Source organism: Neopelma chrysocephalum, unplaced genomic scaffold (genome assembly GCF_003984885.1).
Source record: "Neopelma chrysocephalum unplaced genomic scaffold, ASM398488v2 Primary Assembly neopelma1_65b, whole genome shotgun sequence".
Taxonomy (NCBI): Eukaryota; Metazoa; Chordata; class Aves; order Passeriformes; family Pipridae; genus Neopelma; species Neopelma chrysocephalum.
The window spans coordinates 1,334,008-1,354,587 of NW_020897723.1; positions in this window are offsets into that span (position 1 = coordinate 1,334,008).

A 20,580-nucleotide genomic window follows, 5' to 3' on the forward strand; every position below is an offset into this window, starting at 1 on the left:
GAGCAGAACTTCTCCTAGCAAGCACTAAAGATCTTGGTGATGTGGACTTATCAGTGAAGTCTGTTGGGCTGAACTTCTAATTCCAGAAGATGAGGAAGGTACATCTATGCTAAACATAAAGAAGTAAAATAGAGTGGCTTGTACACTTCAAGAGTCCTTACTCCTACCCTATAGCTCCCTTGATTCTTTATTCAAATGGAAACACAAAAAGGAGAGGCAATTTCAGTGTCACTTCTGAGCTTTAAAACCAAAGTTGAGGAGCAAAGAAAGGAGGAAAACTCCAGCAGAATCTCAAAATGAAACCACACAGCTTGGAAGATTGAGCAGTCCTCTCAGTAAAGATTAACATTTTCAATTAATAACTTTTATGATAAATTGTTGGGATAATTAAATGAGAACAGAGATTGAGTGTGCATAAAATGTTTGGGAGTGTCAGGGACTGCATATTTCTCCATGCTTTTCTCCGCCAGCATTCACCAATCACTACAGACATTAAAATGAACATAATCCCGTACAAAGCAGCACCATGGTCATAAAAAAAACCCTAAAAAGCAGTCCTGCCATTTCTATTGAAATAGACAGGGATGTTCTTTCAAAACTGGCATCTTCTAGTGGGTGATACCAAGATAAAGATAACCATCAAGAGTATCTTTGTTGGATTAATGCTGTAGGTGGGGTCACACTGACGCTTTTTTGTAGTGAGCTCTATGATTAATAAAACTGCTTGGAAAGTGGTTCTTTTAATGACAGACAGATATATATTGTATGACCCAAGTTCTTCCTAAATGCCATCTTATTGTCAAAATGCTGAGAGAGAAATTTGATATGATTAATGTTTTTCCTCCCTCCCTTTCCCCCACACTGATCAGACAGAAGAAGGCTAATCCAGTTGCCTACAATGAAGTGATGAAAAATAAAAGGGTGATTTCTACAAAATTCAGTCCTCATACATGAAGAAAAATCTTTCATTTTACACATTTTACACTACAAATAATTAAGGGATATGAGTCAGAGGGCTGGAAGTGATCTCCAGAGATCAGTTAAATCTGTTTCCCTGCTTGCAGGCAGAAAAATCCTTCATGGTGTTTCCCAACAGATGTGTGTCTCTCTGAGGCTTTAAAGACCAGCAGATGGGGTCTCTGCAGCCTCCCTAATCACCCTGTCCAACATTTCACGATCAAGGAAAAGCTTTTCCTAACACCTGAGATAAGTTTTCCTTTCCACAGTTAGAATTTCTTACCCTGTCTGCCACCAGCGCGGAGGAAACAAGCAGGTTCCCCCCTGTTTTAAACTTACCCAGGATGACATTTTGGCCAAAAGGTGTGATTCCAGCAACTGGCTGCATATCCCTGCTGTGTCCCCTGCCATGGCTCCAGTGATTCCACATCTGTCAGCCGAGCTGCTGATCCAGCTGAAAATGAATGGAGAAAAACAACTGGGTAGTTTTGAAGCAGATCAAGATGCAAGGGAGCAGGAGGTCACCTCGAGGGTTGAAACTCCTCCAGATGTTGTCAGTATCAAGAAAAACCTCTCTGGAGCACCAGCCCAACATCCCTTTCCACTGAATTTCCACCTGGACAGCTGTTTTCTGTCCTGGGCTCAGGCACTTGATTATTCCTGTGTAAGCCCAGTACTTTCCTCTTGTCTCCGTATATATCCAATTATCAGGCTCACTCTCCTGCCATCCAGCATTCAGATTTCTGCTAGCTGGTAACATCTGCAGGTTTAATAAACCTCCCCTCTATCACATCCTCCTGATCACAATTAAAAAAATTAAACAGCATCAGTATTACACACAGATAAAACGGTGGGTTGGTTAATGCCTCTGTAATTGCAGACACCTGATAAATATTTTAATAAAAAAAAAAAAAAAAGAAGAGAAAGCTGTTGATGCATCATTCAATTAGAAATGAGGCGTCAATCCTACTTCACCGGCTGAAATATCAGAACAACTGGAAAACAAGCCTGGCAAACACAGAGTTTATGTGTGATAATGAGCCCAGATTATCGAAAGAATTAACTTTACTATTTCCTTTCTCACCCCAGCCATGATGGAATTTCAGAGAGATGCAAAAAGTACAGTGTCTACTCTTGTTATTTTATCACAACTAAAACAATAAGAAGCCAAGACTTGTGAAGAAAAGAGAAAGACCAACTTTTAGGAGGAGTAAAACCAACAACCATTTGATGGGAAAGTCCTGCAGTTACTTATGGTCTAAAGAAAATCAGCCTTCAGCCATATCATGAATATCACCGTTTGCATCTCCAAGCTGTAACAAGCCTTGTGATTCTTTGACACAAGATATTATTGAGGCCAAGATCTACAGTACATTTAAACTTTAAGTTTTCTTCATGTTAGCACCAACAAGGCCCTCTGTGGTCTCCACGGGGAAGATGGAGACACCAGAGAAAACTCTGAGAGACACTCCATAAATTCATTTTCCATCACCAAAAGGCCGTTACAAGTGTTAATTGTGGCTACCAGAAGTTCGCTTGTGAAAAAGACACATACGGAAAACTAAAGAGTTCTAAGAGAAACTTTGTTTGTGTTTTTTCCCCGTAAAAAGCTTCCTGAAGCAGAATCAGGGAAGTAGAAGAGTGAAGGTGAGGGAGGCCCTATCCAAGCCAGCCACTGTTAACCAAACAGCAGCGTTAGGAATGGAGGTTTGCCACTTTCTATCCAAATTTGGGACCAGTAGTTACACTGTTCCCCCCTCTCTCCCCCTCCAAACAATATCTATTCTCTCTTCACCTGCTTCATAAACCAGAATTATTGTTTCTTCTATAAGCCTTGAGAAATGGAACACTAAATTAGATAGACTACTGGCTAATCTGTTAAGGTGTTTCTTGTATTCCTCATGGAGGCCAGTTCTTGGAGAGCTGCACTCCTGAAGTTAAAATTCATTCCCTGTGGAGAGAACCAATATGAGGCTTCTGTGCCATTTCTCAGCCCTACAGCTGTTGTGCTGCACACAGATATATATTTAACCCATTCATATTGGTGAGCAGGAGCTTCATGATTTTGTTCAGTCATTAAATAGACTATAGGGCAGGTTAAGAGAAGAAAGAAAACATACTTATTTCACCTACAGAGGTTAAAATCCTACTGGATGTTTTCCAGTAATAGGAGTTTTAAAAACAAAGTTCAGGCATGTAATTTGTTGTTCACAGGGGTACACTGTTACCTCTCATCACTTCTTCATGTCCCTTCCTCTACCTCAGAGACTGCAAATCAAACACTTCTTGAACATAACAAAATTGTTAAAGTACAGCAGTTTCATTTTAGCACCAGAAAAAAATATATTTATGATTAGAGCATTATGTGCTAATATAGCATTCAACAATTAAAATTACTTGCATCCAAATTTTATTGCCAGTTAATGGCATCTAAAATAATATTGATAACAAATGATGCAGAATATCTTCCCAGAAGTCTAATTCTGATTCACAAAATTGTTTCCTGTACTGGCTTGAGTAATGATACAATATATAATGGGAATAATACATCCCAGTTGTTGATGATTTTCTGCAAGTTCTACAGAAGAGTTTTCTTTAAACTTACATAGAAAGCTCAAGAAAGTAAACTTCCTCACCCAAAGTTGATAAGTAGGTCTAAAACAGTGCCTGAAACCAGCTCTGTTTTTAACAGCACAAGAGGAAAAACCAAAACAGACCCTAAACTCGACGAAGTTTTCACTTTTACAAGGATTTTCAACAGATTCCAGTCCAAACTCAATCCAAGATGTCCTCATTCCAGTGATCACAGAGAGTCCTTTCAACACTTGGGGGTAAAAATAGGGAGCAATCAAAAGAAACTCTGGCTCACTGGAACGCAACAAGAAAGGAGGCAGTCAACAAGAACCCCGGTAGTTGCTAATTAGCCAGGTTTTCCCATAGCTCCGAGAGCTTTCAGAAGTGAGCTTGCAGCTCATTTACATGTGTTAGGAGGTGAGCACTTACTGATGACTCCGGAGAGCAGTAGGGGGTTGGTGAAACCCAGGCACTGAACGGCTCTTTTTATTGCTCGTGAAACTTTGAGATCCCGGGAAGTCTACGGAGTGAAGCAGATACACTCCTCCAGTGGGGTGGTTTTTTTGCTGCTCTTCATTCTCCCCTCACTAAACTCTACAGAAGGAGCAGAGAAGTTATAACGCCTTTACAGAGCTAAGTAGTTCAAACCACGCTGTGCATAGTAAATGCTCTCCCATTGCCCTCTCCTGCTGCACCAGCTCTCACTTGATCCTCCAGACAGGGCTGTGTGCAGTCTCTTTGGCTACATTTGGCAGAAATTAGGGTCATCAATAAAACAAGTCATAGCCACAGTACAGACTCCCTTGATTCACAGCAGGAGGGAATGCTACATCTGAAAGCAAGTGCTGTCATTTCAAATGTCACCCAGTATGTCACCAAATGTCACCTTCCTGGATTTTTTTCTGTAATGACAGTTTAAAGCTATATGTGATGTTTGCTGAACTCCCTGGTAGATCATCTATTATGTTCCACTTCAAAATCAGATGCTAGACCTCCCTGACATCTGGCAAGTGATTGCCCTGTAGTCAAGCAGTACAAAATGAAAAGAAACCCAAAACACCTCCCTCCACACACACACTGGTGCATGCACACGTGCTCACCAAGCCTTTACCTTTCAAAAACAATTCGTAAATGTCTTCCAATCCACACATACACTTAAAGATCACATCAGCACCTTCACCTTTCACTCCCCATCTTCAATCGATTTGTCTGGTTTTGGTCTTTAGGGGTCACTTCTCCGGAAAGGTGAGCATTGCTCCGAACCCAGAGCTTACAATCTACCTTTTTTTAAATGAAAGTTCCAAATAGACCTGCCAAATACATAGGGGTTAGGATAGGTGGACATCCAAATTCTCTCTTTTTAGACTATATAGACGTTTATAAACAAACGCATTGAAATGGGTCTTGAGTACAAACATTCAGCAGAATTAGTACGGGAAAGTTTGCTCCATTTTGCCACTGTTTTTCATAAGTTCACCTTCACAATAAGCTCTGTTAAACATTTTTGAAGTGTTAGTGCTATTTCCAGTTTACATTGGAAATTTCTGAATATCAGTTGCACAGCACAAGTAACACATGAAATATACGAAGAGGAAAATAAAAGTGGCTTGTGCACATTTTCACAGGGCTCTGGCAGAGTTAAACACTAGATAAAACTCTCAGATCCCTCAAGTATCATACCTCGATACCATCCAGCTCCTCTACAGTTTTATGTCTAAGACCTAGGTTCTGACAACCCTTTATTTTTAGTGATTTGTATCTCCAAAAGTGACCTAATCACTTACCTCCCTCTGAAAATCTTAAACTGAGGCAGGGACATTTTCAATGCACCATTATTTTTAGGATTCTTTCTAAAACACCTGCAGGAGAAGTGGGCAGTTTTACTCATGACACACTCTGGGTTTATTTCCCAACTAGCCCACTGTTTCTCAGTGCCTGCTTTTTTATTTCCCCTCCAGTTTCCCTCTTCTCTTTACTCTTAAAATTCCTGACACTTGATGCTTCTTCAAAGCTGCTTCTGTTGCATTTATTGTCCTGCCCAGTGTAAGGCTCCTCTCTCTGTGCTCTGATTTTGACACTAAACTCAATGATCAGTTGATCAGTCTAGCCTATCTGTCTGGCTGTTGACATTCAGCCTCTTCAAGCTTCTGTTTTCCTGTTCTATTTTTGTATCGTTCAGCAACTTGCGTTTTCCTCTGAGGTCACCCTTAAAGGTCCATGTGTCATGTTTTTCATTTCTGCCTTGTCAGGAAAATCTCGCCACTGCATCTATCAAAGTAATCATCAGGCCTTGATGTAAGAGCGTGGTTCCTCTCACATTTTTCATTACCAGATAATTTATTAATATCCTCCTGAGCAAGACTAGATTCAGCTTGATAAAACCACTATCAGCAGTGACACAGTACACAGCTCTAAAAGTGTTCAGCCTGCTTGGCAAATGCTCAGAGAGGAGGTGTCCTCTAACCTCTCTCACCCCTTAATTCCTCAGCAAGCTAAAAGATTTTGGATCCTGAGGCTCTGGACGATTTTGGCCTTGTGCCACTTCAGCAAAGCTGACCTGGGTCAGCCTCCTCAGACCAGCCCTTGCAGCACATCTGGCTTTTCCTTCCCTGTGTTCTGCTGTGGCATGGAATACACACCCGTTAAATGAAATAAAAGTGACCTAAGGATAGACACAGAAGCAAAAAGCTTTACAGTTAGGAGTGTTGTCTCATAACAAGAAACTACAGGCAGTCATTTTACGGTTCAGGTTGAACAGCCGCCGACACCGCTCTGGGTATTTTGTACCCAGGCTCTGTTTTCTTCCATCAATTGCCCCCCCTCCCCACCTCAGCACACTCCTCCTCTAACAGCCATTTCTCTTTTACATTATACTTGCTGGAAAAAGTGTGGTGAGGCTACTCAGCCAGCTCCCCGCTCCATTATACCCCGAAATGGAAGCACAGGAGGCCCTCCACAAAAGCGGCTGGCTAATGACTCTCTGGGTGGACATTAGGGGAGAGATGCATTTGTGACATGAGTGGCAGCTGTGCAGACACCAGTTTATGTGATTCAGCACAGCTATTTCATTAATTGCGTTTCACGGTTCATTTCCTCAGATTACACTCAAAATAAATAAATAAATAAATAAGAACACAAAGCTGCTGTGTCCTCTGAACCATCCGCCGAACAAAAAGAAAGGGGGAAAAAAATGCCCTTATTTTAATTGGCTTCTTACATATTTTTCCATCTTAGGTGCTTTTTAAACTGTAAAGTAAAAAAATAAAGTAAATTGCAGTAGTATTCTGCTGTCTAATTATCTCTTCAGATTTCCACAGAGACTTGGTAACTTAGAGAGAGCCCTGCCATGAAGAAACATGCTCTAACAAAACTGAAAACACTGTAGAGGCTTACTTAAAAATATGATGTGTCTATATCTGCTGCTTTATATGTTTATGTTTTGTGACTTAAATTTTACATGGAAGAACTGTGTGTGAAGTCTCAGGAAATCAACAGCTCTGTTTAAAAACTGATCCTTTATGTCTCTTCATAATTATATTCATAATTGAAAAGTAATTACAAGAAACAATGAAAAATGCAAATGCAGAAATGGAGAAAAATTGCTTTGACTCAAATCAGTAATGTGAGGGCTCTAAAAAAACAGCCAGCTCATGTTTGAGAACAGAGTGACAGGTGACTTGATCAACAGCACAAAAACCAATCAAAGCAGCCAACATGGTCATGAATTTATAAGATTAAACATTATGGGAGAGTGTCCCAAAAAATTATTGTTTGATAAACTAGCATTTTTCACATCAGAAGGTGTAATTAAAAAAAAAAAAATCAACCTTCTGTAAGGAGGTTTTCATTGAAATTGGTGTGAAACCCTGAACCAGTTCCAGTGGTTGTTGCTGGAACCTTTGTCACTTATAGCCAAAACTTGAGCTGAATCAGATACAGCAACCTTTTAAAGATTAAAATTTCTATAGATTTTTTTTCCAAAAGCCTTTCCTTAGAAAGTTTTTCAGGCTTCCAGAGGAAAAGATGCACCCAGGAATAACCTTCAGCCTTGCTGTAGAGCAGTTGTGAGAATGTAGGTTGAAATCTTCATTCAAACATAGTCAGAGCACGTTCTAGCTAAAAGCCTCATAAAGCAGAGAACAACTCTTCATGAGAAAATACACAACATCCCTCAGAAAACAGCTACTTTTGCCAGGGAAAATACCTAGTGCTTCTTTTTGATTGTTTTTACAAAATATGCAAATACCAAAAGCTCGATGTTTGCAAAAAATTGTGAACATATTTAGAAAAATATGGGGCAGGGAGCCTCAGCAATTGCTGAGTTATAATCACCAACCTTCTATAAATATCAGCAGTGTGAGAAAGGCTCTCTCTCCCTCCGTGTTTCAGTGCTGCTGCTCAGCACTAAGCTTTTTTTTTTGTGGTTTCATTTTAGTAATCAGGATCTCTCGTACTTCCCGGACAGATGGCCATTCACACTTCAGTGCTCATTTAAACACATACGTCAATGATAACAGAACATTTCAGCTGAGAACAGGCCAATGTAATCTTCCAAATTCAAGGCTATCTGTCATTTTTGTTGGTTATATAAAACCAGAGTCAAAAGAAAGTAGGACTGTTCTTATTTGGAAAGCTGGAAAGAAAATGGAAAATTCCACCTGGCTTGCTGTCAACATGAAACTCGGGCAAGGCTATTTAAAATGATTTGAGAAGGTTTGAATGTCTGGGCTCTGCTGATCCATTGGCACTTGCTCGTGGGGCCTGCTAAGAAATGGGAGAAGCTAATATCAGATTAGAAAAAGGATGTTGGGCCTCGCAGGCTGCTCCAAGGCCCCACAAGCGCATTAATTCTGTATATCCCCTTCAAATCCATCCCACGTTTATAATGTAATGGTCCTGCATTTGTCTCTTAAGGTATTAGATAAGTCCATGGCAGCCCCTTGCAGCTGCACTCGGCAATACACAACAGGCAAATTGGAAATGGAGGGGAAAGGATCTCCCCGACTTCACCGCTGATCCCCCGGGTCTGCTCTGAGTGGACACAGTACTTATGGGGATAAATAGACAAAATTATTTCCTCCTGCTGTCAAGCCAGCGTCTTAGACAAGGAGGAAAGCATTTAAATTTAATAACATTCTCTTCAGCTTCAGGGTGGACTATGTGTAAGAAGTGGAAATCTGAAACGAGGGGAAAAAAAGAAATCTCTTCGTGGCATTTCTGGGTCCTGCAGTCACAGGAAGAACTTGTATTCTGCTGAGAACCTCTGCTTCACTGAGGTTATGAGCAACTGATATTTTATTTTAGTTAAAAATAAGCTCTACAGGCAATCTTTTGGGAACTTTGCCAAACCTAAACCAACCTATGAGCCATTTAAAGTTCAATTAATTAGTAATTAGGAGGACAGAATTAACACAGGGGAGTATTTAAGAGAGTGTATACGTAATCAGCCAATAATTATCAACACAGCAACAGAACTGTGACACAGTATGAGTTTCCAGCATATCCACCTAAGTGTGTAAAGATAATGAACATAGCAGTGACTAAATATTTTAGGTTGCCATCCGTGTGAATCTCTGGTAAGTCTACCTTTGCAATTTGCACCTGAGCTACTGAGCATAAAGCTAAAGAGGCTCAACTGGGAGTAAAAATTTCCCTAAATTTCCAATGCTGTTTAACAGCTGAGTCTCAAAACTGTATTTTTCAGAGGACTGCCAATAAGCAAGATATTTATTGTACCATACTTTTGTCGTGTGTGTTTGCAAAAGGAGATTTTTCATCAATAACCAAAGCACAGCAGTGGATCAACAGTCCAGTCAGAGCTGCTGAACAAATGATTCCCATAAGAGAAAAACAAAGGTCATGAAAATCAGTTTGACCCCGAATGATTCTATGATTCTAAAAGTAAAAGCTGTGAAAACTGCAGAATTTAGGGAACACATTTTACAAGGGAGTAAACTGAATTTATGCTGCAGTGACTTACATGGTCAGGGAAACCACTGTCATCCTGCTGTGGAAGCCTGGCACCAGTGGGACTGGAAACTGCTGCTGCATTGCAAGAATGCAGTTGTGATCCTTCCATGTGTATCATAAAAGATAAAGAGTTACCAAAAGCATTCAGTATTTTTTCTGCCATTCCCGGTGCAGAAATTTAGAAATAAATTATCAGGTGGAATAAAAATCTGTGAGACAACAGAAGTGCAGCTACTTCCCAAGGCATAAAACACAGCGGTGAGTAGCTGGATTTAACCTCAGTCATGTGGTTAGCACTGGAAAAGGCCCCTTAAACAAACTTGTCTTGTCAAACACATTGTGGAATAAAAGAAGGTGACCCAGAAGGATCCTTCAAGGCACAACAGAGGAGTGACTTTACAGATCAGCAGCTTTAACAAAGCAGAGGAGCTGACCCAGGATAGGATTAGCTGGGGAGGCGAGCGGTGTGTTGTGAGCACCTGACTGAGCTGGAATAAGACAGAAGATGAGAATAAAACACCCTTCAGCTTCTCACAGAAACCATTGCTGAACTTTGTGGGGAACAAGATAAATTTGAAGGAAGACAATAATTAGCTTTTCTTCTGGAATGTAATTCGTAATTCATTCTGACTGAAGAAAAAGGAGTGTTTTCTTTGTGGAGGAGGCTGAAGGTATCTGAAAATCTCTGTGCCTCACCTTTTTGCTTTTTCTGATTCAAGCTTTCTCTTGTAGCTGGTGGGAGCCTTTGAAGTTGACTGAATGCAGATAAGAGGGCAGGATGGTCAAGATGCATGTTCTTTTTACAAATTGTTGTTCTGTATTATAATCTGTGGTTCAGATCTGCCATAGCTGGTTGACACTCCTCCATGGGAGTGCCAACAAAGCAGAAATTGCTTCTGGGTGAAAAATATTCATTTAAAATATAATGTATTTATATAAAGTGTTAATCTAAAATTAATTTTGTCATAACTATGTGGAAATAACATCATTCTACTAGAAAGTAACCGATGATTCACTGTGCCTTCTATTGTAAGTTTTACATATTTTTCTTATGTAATCTCTGGCAAAAATTGATTAATAGTCATTATAGACTTGGGTGCAATGTACATCAAGTACTACAGCTCTCCTTTGAGTAGAACAAACTGTTTTGCCACTCAGTAGTAGATATTAATTAAGAATTACTGAATGCTTAATTTGAATTTCTGAGTTTAGGGTCTGTTTGTCTGCTTTTCACTTACACACAACTTAGCATTCCCATGTTGCTTGAGGTGGTTTATGAAAGTTTTGCATTTTATTTTTGCAGGTTGCTAAGTTCTTACCTGTAAACACATCTTGTGACATCCAGATGAACAAAATCAGAAAAATGAGCATTATTACAACACTTACATGGGCAAATGAATTTCTTTCAATATCCCTTCCATAAGGAGATTATTAAAGCAGTAAGTGCAGTCCAAAAGCTGTTGGCCTTATCTGAATTTTTCAAAAAGTACCTTTTCAGTCAAAGAGAAACTCTCTCTGTTTGGCAACTTAAATCTAAGGATGATGATTCTCAGTGTTTCTCTCTATACAATTAGTCAATTCACTGTGTGCCACCTCAGCACATTCTTCCATCAGTTAGAGGACTTTTTTTAGTCTCAGCTTTTTTTATGTACTACTTGACTGCATAATTGCAACTAATGCCTGCTAATTAGGTGGATATTCAGGCTTCAGTCTCTGTCAGTAGTGCAAGATCAGTTCCTCAGGAGGACACATGAACTTCTGTGGCTTTTGATAGAGCTGCTCTTGGCGAAGCCCATCAGCTCACAGGACAGGGGGAAGCCAAGGGGCTTCAGCAGCCACAAGGATTCTGTTTGTTGGTCTCAGTCATTGCATCACCTCAGTCACACAGCCAAAGCAGGGAGGTGGTTGTGCTTTTTCAAGCCATTCAATGTGCCATTTCAAGCCTGAAGGAGTCAGTAGCAACAGGAAGAATGTTCTTGGACTAATTATTCTTCGTGGAGCAGTTCTGTTCAGTAATATTAATGACTGTATAAATAACAAAATAACTTCTTACGGTTCTGCTAGATCCAATTCTCCTTTAATGCTTGACCTTCTTATGTTTTAATAAACTTATTGAAATTCCTTTTTTAATAATTAAACATTGTAACTATAAAAAGAAGGGAAAATGACTTGGATATTGCCTGTGGTTTAAATATCATAAACAAGAATTTTGCCTTTCAAATGTCAAACATTTTGTTGAACATGTCTGTCATTTAAAGATGATGGTACCTAAGTTCCTGAACTGCTTTAAAAATGTCAATCTATGGATATCACCAATGCAGTGCATCTTTCTATCTTCACTTATCTCATAATAGCTTGTGCAGGACATCCAGCTGAAATCTAACTCAGTATAGGAGAGAAAGGACAGCCCCACTGGAGCAAGACTTATTCTGTAATGATTACTGATTTTATTTGTTTATTTGTTATTTGTAACCCTTACAAACGACATCAGCACCAAGAACTGCCCCAAAGTCCCACTACCAAAGGAACGCTGCCCACCCCTCGAATTTTTCTCGTAGCTAAGAATAGAAACTAAATGTTTCTAAGAATATTTCTGAGCAAATGGATTCTTCAGATCCTGTTTTCCTCAAGCACACATCACACCCCAGAAACCTGAATGGCAACTCTGCTACACGACTGTGAAGTTAACAGATGAGCACAACAACAGCAGCAGAAGTGAAGGCACTGCCCGTGACTCACTCGGGGAAGACATTCCCATTTCTCTCTGGAGAAAGGCACGTCAACAAGAAATCTGTAACCACCAGGTAGAACCACGAGGAAGAAAGACTTCAAGGGCTAATGAATCTTTTTGGGGAAAAAAAAATGTTTAAGTAGCAAGGTTGTCCAGGCACGAGCTAAAGTGACTTTGAAAAATCTTTAAGCTCTGTTTCTTCAGATAAATCAGAACTCCAAAGCAAACTAATAACCAATGCCAACAAAATGCTTACAATAATAACTTTCCTTGTAAATGGAGCAGGAAGAGAGGACTGGTTTTAATAAGATAGAGATTGGTTGGAAAAAAAAATTACCCCAAACTTCCAGAACACTTATCTAAATTTTATACAAATACCTGTATTTGTTTGTGAAAAAAGAAACAAGAAACTTCAAGTTTTCCTTGCTTGTAATTTCTGAAATTAAATTACACTTACAGTTATCAAACTGCTTGAACATCTTTTCCTACCCTAAAACAACAATTTGGAAAGCTGTGAGACCCCTATTTGAGATGGAGAGTAGTCTCCTAAAAAGCTAAAATCCCATCCATCTTGCCTCTGTAAAACAGATCATTATTTGATTATCAGACACGCATGCCAAGTCGTAAATTAATATTAAAGTCAGTGATGGGACTTGAACCTTGATCTGGTGGCTTCCCAGGTGAGTGCTCTGCACTTGAGGTAATAGAGTAATTAGACAGTTTTCCTCTGAAGGATAATTGCTAATACATGTTAGCTGTTGGAGAGAAGCCCTCCTGAGGAGCAGATATGGGTTTCCTTTTTCATTAAAAAAGAAACTTAACTTTTTCAGTGCTTAACCTTCAGCATATTAAAATGTTTAGTGCCTAAGTTAGATAGAAGTGTTCCTCTGAGTAACAAACAATTAAAGGTAGCAGAGAAGTGGGAAAGTAGGACTGTGTTTCTGAGACAGACCCAGAGTGACAATTAACTAAAAGCTGCCCTGCCAACCATTCTGTTCAGCCATAGCCCACAGGACTGAAAGCCAGCATACATAAAGACAAAAAATCTGTGTGATCCACGAGAAGCTCAAGCAGCCTATACCTTACCTACAAATAAAGTATTTCAGAGATGATGTCTCAGACGTGTAACACCCCCTGTGTATGAATCTCCCTGATTACACAGTGTAAGCATTCAGTTTCCTCATTTTTCTTAAACTCTGCTCTTGGTTTTGGAGAGTCGAAAACCCGCTTATATAAATGTATAAACATCTATTGAATAGATCACGTTCACAAATGTTATTTGGGCTAAATTTTTACTGATTTTAACAAATTAAGATTACCCTGACCCATTCAAAGACAGAAATATCACAGATACCGAGTCTTAAAAAATGATAGATACTCAGAAATTCTGACAGATGAAAGAGAATTGTACATCTTGTGAATACAAAGTCAAATACCATGTGAGAAGCTCAGTTTGGTCTGCTGAAGTGTGCATAAGTTTTTCTATTGACACGAACTAAAATAGGTTTAGAGTCTAAATCATTTAGGTCTGATCCTGTTTTCCCTTGTATCTTCTGTAATCATTAGCATTTTAAAGACTCAGTGCCCAGTGGGTGTGAAATGCTGCTAATCTAGCGAGTCTCAGAATACAAATGCCAAGATTTTAAATTTTGGTTTGGATATTTTTACTTCCAGAAAATATTTTTACTTTAAGAAGTATAACGTTAGATATATCTAATATATTACAGGTGAGTGCATGATATTGCTTGGCACATTTCATGGGCGCCATCTGTCTAATAATTTTAAATGAGAGTTACAAAAATCTCTTCAACTGGATTTCAGTGCTAATGTGAGATAGATTTGAGCAGCAGAGCATTCTTTCCTTAATTCCACTGTTGGGTTTTTGTTTTACCTTCTCTCAAAATTTTCTACAGCAGTTCTTTATTTCCTTCTACATCTTTCCAAGCTGAACTGACATTCCTGGAACTCAGCAATTCCTGTCAATCACTAAGAGTTAAGGCCACTTCCAGAAATTTTGAACTATCAGCATGGCAGAATTAGTGCTGCAGGGACAAGTGGCATGTCAGCAGGAGTGGATGGAGCCATTTACAAATTGCATTAAAAAAAAAAGAGAGGGTACGATTACTGACCCCTGCAAACAGAGTGAAAACCCATTATAGCATTTTTGGTTATCATCCCAGACTGCACAGTAATTTTGACATGATACAATAATAAAGCACCTCTTTGTTTTCAGGTTCCACTTCCCCATTGCACTATTTTGCATTCAGCATCAACAGTGTGCTGGTCCCTGTCTTCTGCAGCAGATATAAAGTCAAGGTCCTCTCCATAAGGGCTTATTGAGGGCTGCACTTGCATGTTTTCTGTAAACTTCAGTTTGAATGACCATATATTCTTGCCACTCAGCTTAGACTTAATAGACAAATGGTTTTCTTGAATTTCTTAACATAAATAAATACCTTACATAGAGAACTGTGACATGTCATTCTGGTAACAAAAGACATGGTTCACTTTTTCTGTCTATGTTCTTCCTCTATGGAGCTGCTACCACACATCCTCACAGATAATCCCTTGATATTCATGTGCCTACTTGGAGAGCAGGTACCTTACAGATCAGTGTGAAGTAAGACCATGCCACTGCACAGTTACAGATGGGAATTAGAGAGACAAAAACACTGAGGCCCACATCTTTAAAATTATTTATACACGTGTCTTCACAGACCTTGAACACATTAATGGGTTTCAAAACAGCGCATCCATAATGAAACAGAAAACTGAAACAAACTTTCCAGAGTCTCGGTTTGGTGCTGTTTCCTATTCCCAAAGGCAGCAGGTTTGTACAAGTCAAATGCGCTGGTACTGAGCAGGACCTCCGAGCCCCACAGCCCCCATGCTCACACAGTACAGGTACAAGCACTCAGACTTCAGCACAGGAAGGGGACTCAGAGTTTTACGGATTAAAAGCTGCAGAGATGATGATTTCCATTACTACATAAATCAAACAAAGCAGAGCAGCAGTGAGAACTCGTGCTTATGCCACCTCATTGCCAATGTACCTCAGGAAGGACAATTAATGGAGGCCTTGTGTCTGCATATTCATCAGTCCTTTTGCTGAGACTGCCAACATGAATAACTGTGAGAGCACTTGTGGTGCTGGCTGACAACTGTCCTCCGAGAGCCCAAGCAAGAGCACCGTGACCTACAAAACTTCATTGTACAGATGGGAGATTTTGGGTCCAGTTTGGGCCTTGGGAACTTTGGCTTAAACTGAAATTCAGCTCTGGGGTTGGATTGGCCAGGGTTGTTGCAGCTACAGTGGGAAGGCTCTCCGGGATGAGACCTGTCCCTGCGCAAGACAGTTTTTATTGAAAATGCCGTGTGAATGTTTTGGAGCAGGAAACTATTTAACAAATTCTGCATCTTTGTTCTGCTGGCAGGTTACAATTCTGTAATTTATTCACCCCTGCTTTATCTGCCAAACTCTCTCCAATTTTTAGTCTATTAATTGAGCACCAACAGTGTACATTATGAGTATCTGATATTCATCCTATTGTTTCTGATTCTCCTCTGGGTGAGGAGAGTACTTGGCAGCCAGTTTCCACTGTGACCACTCAGGCTTCCAAGTTCCACATTAACTTTCTGATGAACATTCTCTAATAGTCACTTAAAATTTACTGTTTCGGCAACATTACTGCCATTAAATTTACTTGCCTGAATATTCACTGAAGTCAGCCCAAAGAATATAAATCTAATACGTTACGGAATATGAGGTTAAAACAGGTATTAACCTAATAATTTTTGTTATCTGAATATAATGGATAAAATTTCAGTTTGTCTTGATGTTGTGAGGTACTGATAAAATTTTGGTTGGGCAGGCACTATTTTCAAGGATTTGCATTCACTATCCTTGATGTTCCAACTGGCATGCACATGTAGTTTTACTACAGTTCATTTATTAATCTGGTTCTGAAGAAACTATTGGTTAACATATTAAAAATGACAATAACTGTATCAACATATTTCTTCTTAAGCCTGAAATTTTTTTATAATATCACTGGAATTAATTTTTTCCAGCATCTAGGATCCAAAAAAAAGTAGTCTGTATAGAATAATTTGGTTGGGTTTCCACGATTTGCTTCACCCACGTGCATTTTCTGACTGCATTACTAACTATCCTGTTTGGCTGACATTTTAATCTACCTGGCACAGAAAAGGACTTTTTTATTTCAGAACTGCTGAAAGTACTATAGTAATCTATTTTTTCGTATCTACTTAGATGAATTCAGTATTTATTAAAGGAGCAAATTGTGTTATGATGCTGGCTCAAGAGTTTGCTTTTAAATTAATCTGCCTATTACAATCCAAAAGATACCCTGGTAGAGAAGATATGATCCATGTGCCATAATGACCATTCAGTAGTCAAAGAGGCAATTTTTGAGCCAATGTTGGCGAGGAGTTCGGGGTGTCAGCATGACAAGATGAAACACAAGAGACTCTGCATGAAGCCAGGGGCTCTCTATCTGCTTTGTGGTGATTCCATTAGTCCAAAGTCAGAGTCAACAGATCCACGAGTAAGAAGATGAGACATCCTTTAGGTTTTGTTGGTGGTGTTATTGAATAGTGAGCTCTCCTGTGGATGTGGAGATTATGGGTGGGGTTTTTTTCAAATTCTTCTCTGATTGATTATGCAGCAGAAATGAGCCTTTGGGGTACCCAGATGTCATCCAGTTTTGTTGGCTTTGAAAGGGAAAAAAAACCCCTAACCAGTGTTTTATACTCACTGTGACTTTCTGAGTATTATTATTCCTCTAGGGTTGTTCTGGTTTTACATGATTTCACATTTCCCTAAATTTTCTTCGCCGCCTTTAAATGTTACAGTAAATCCCTTCACCCACTTGCAGCTCGGCAAATCAGCTTTTTGTTTAACCCTTTGTGACAAACATATTTTAAAGACACTCTTCTTCCTTCATCTTACTTTCTGAGTTTTCAAACAAGACCCTCGGGATCACTGAGGATACAAGGGAATATTTCACACGAGGAGCCTAATGCCCTGATCACATTGGGGGTTGAGTAATTGCATTTCATGCATAGTGCATGAACACATGGAAGAATCTCCTCTTTGCACTGTCAGCTAGACACAGCACCATGGATCAAACTGTTATTTTTCAGATTGCTGGGAATGCTTTATGGAGAGAAATATGCTGCCAGCAAAGCATTTCCCAAATGAAGATGGAGCATAAAACCACCCTGCAAGAAACACAGACTGGTAATGGTGACATTTTGCAGCATAACTGCATTTGCCAGCACAGTAACACGAGGTAAAGAGAGAGGGTTTCATGTGCATGCAGTGTCAGGGAAAGCTGACAGCATCAGCACACTGCTGGTGCTGGAAAAATCCAGGGGAGGCCTCAGCAGTGCCAGGAAGGATTTCCTCCTGACAAGCAGGATGACTGCCGGCTTCCCCATTCCACAGAGGATGCCCTTGGCTCATCAGTCCCACCAGTGCTGCAAACAAGCATCCAGATCACCCACAGAAGCTGTATTTAGTTTGTGCTGCTCCTCTCTCCTCTTTTCCAAGCATTTGTCTCACCTTCTCTTCAAGGAAACAACACTGATTTCTAACAGGAGTAACATAAGTGAGCCACTATCAGGTTATTTTTTCTTTTTCCCCCAGAAAAGAGCAAATAATACCATCACTGATGCAACTGAAAAAAATGAGTTAAAAGGTGTGGGTTTTTTTAAACAAAATCTGCTGCTAAAAGGGAAAGGGAATAAGAGACCTTGCTACAATGAATGTTTTACTTTATACATCAAATGCTTTAAACCACTTACCCTTTTTTCCTGCAACTTTAAAGAAAGGTTAGAAATATTTCTAGAGGTGATTGCTTGCCATGGAAGTAAGTGGGTCAAAGTCTTTATACTTGAAAAATCTGAATCTTTTCTCATTATTTAACTCCAAGCATTGGCAGACCAGAACTTTCTGGACTCACTTATTTTGTAAATATTAATGAAATAGTCCTCACAGAACCCAATAGTTTTTTCCACGTTTTAAAAAAAAAATTAGGGCATCTGGTCACCTATGAGGAACACAGGATGGTATTCACATGCTTGTGATATCAAATTTTAAATTTTTGCAATACTTGGTAAGGGAGGCAGAAAAGCTCTGCCAATTTAAACCTGTGAGAAATGCCAAAGGATACTCATGTTAGGAAAACAAGAATTTATGTACATCTAGCTCTCAGAGGATAACAGGTCTGTTTTCGCAGTCTGGAGACTGGAAATGTTGGCTGTCAGAGGGCTAAGTTCACTTCAGAAACTAAAAAGAAGTCTGTGACTGTTCCCACAAAATCAGAAGTCAGCTGATAGCTGAATAGAGACAAGATTTTCCTGTTTTTTTGTCTTTTAATCCCACACTGACTCATTTGAACTTCTTTTTCATTTATGGGAAAATTTCAAGACATCTGTCTGATTACACAAAATGGTCCTTGCTTATTTAATCTTTTCACATATGGGTATTTTCTACTGTATTCTCTCTTGATTTCCTAGCAATTCCTAATGTTCTACTTGGTGTTCTGGCAGCAAATCAGCAGTAACCTGATGTCTTAAGAGAATAATTTACAATGACTTTAAGATGTCTTTTGTGAGTGGCAATATTTAATTTGGAGCCCATAATGACATAAGCAAAGTTAGAATTACTTTCCTTTCTATAAACAATACTTTGAATTAATTGTCCAATAACTCAATATTAAGTGATCCTCCTGTAACTTTTCCATGTCAGCTATAGATTAGATTGTCCTACATAAATTTACATCAAGCAAACTTTCTCAGAGAAACTCTCTCTAAATGCACAGCACAAAGTTTAGCACAGAGCCCTGCGAGACCTCATTAATAACCTCCTTCCAGCATGAAAATTTAGCATGTATGCCCATCCTTTGTTTCCATCTTATAACCAGTTACTAGTTCAGAGAAGAAACTCGCCCCTCTCAAAAACACCTCTGCTGACAAAACCTTTGGAAATTCAGGTTTGTTGCATTGCTCAGATGAGCCACAAAGTGTGTTTGCTGCTGGCACCTGTGGATCTGCTCGGTCACTATGAGTGGACATCCAGGTCCCACGTTCTGTCAGGATGTCATACACCCAAAATTCACTCCTGTGTCTGCAGGGTGTTTAGAGGTGAGAGGGAAATGCTGAGCTGTGGCAAACACACACACCTGTAGCCAAAATCCTTTCATCAGGTCCGACAACCTGCACTCATGAAGCAGCCCAATTCAGAAAAGGCAGAGGATGGAGAGGCTTTTGCTGTCTTCCCAGAGAATGCTTCACATCAAGAGGAAAAAGGAATGTGTTTTAAAACCAGAGTCTGTAACAGTTTTTAAGGGTCAGTTGGTACAACAGGACAGGAGTCCTGATGTCTCCTGCTGCTGCTTGAGTCCCAAGTTGTTGGCCACACTCTGGCCCTGGTGACAGGGGCTGCTAAATGCAATGTTGCTGGAGCAGGTCTTGCTTATCCATTTTCCTGTTTGTAATTTTAAGAGGCTGCTTGGATGCAGCAACATGAACTGGTGCTTTCCCCAGCAAAAGTAGAGGCCAGTATTGGATCCAGTGACACCAATATGTCCTTGAGCTGTGGTTCTTTCCCTATATTCTTAACACCTCCCTGATCAGTTTTAACCAAGCTTGTCATCTGGGTAGAGGAAAGAGGCCTTGTTACACCCTGTCAAAGGAGAGACAGGAGAGTTCCCCTCTGTCAGAAGCAGTTTCCAATCGATCCCCAGGTAGCTTTTCACCGTGTGACTGACCCAAACCCTGGAGAGCACTGCAAAGGGAGGCTGGGTGCTGTGACAAGCACAGAGAAGAGACACTTCCAGGGGGCACACTGGGGACATGAGCAGGTTCCTCAGGGAATTGTAGGGACTGTTGGAAGGAACTGAAAAAGGAGGTTGCAACACGAGGCAAATGTGCATGTGAAAAGTGTTTGAAATAGAGACATGCAGGGGATTTAAGATGCAAAAAGAAGTGTAGGAAACCATCTGCTGCTCACAAGAAAAAAACCATTTCTAATAAGGTCTCCTTGTTAACAGTCTTCTCAGATACCAGACATTTTCAAAGAACTAATGGTCTCTTCATCTACTGCAGATGATTCTTTTTTATGCAGCTGATTGTTAATTCCTACAACTCTTGTAATTCCAGATTCTGAATTAATCTCCATTCACTTTCAGGACGTAACTATCCTATTACTCCTTGAAGTCACTCATTAAATTCACCCTATCTCATTCAAGAAGCATACTGAAATCCTGATGGACACTTTTGTTACTTCTTAGTTGAAGTACTTTAATGCGCTTGATTTGCTT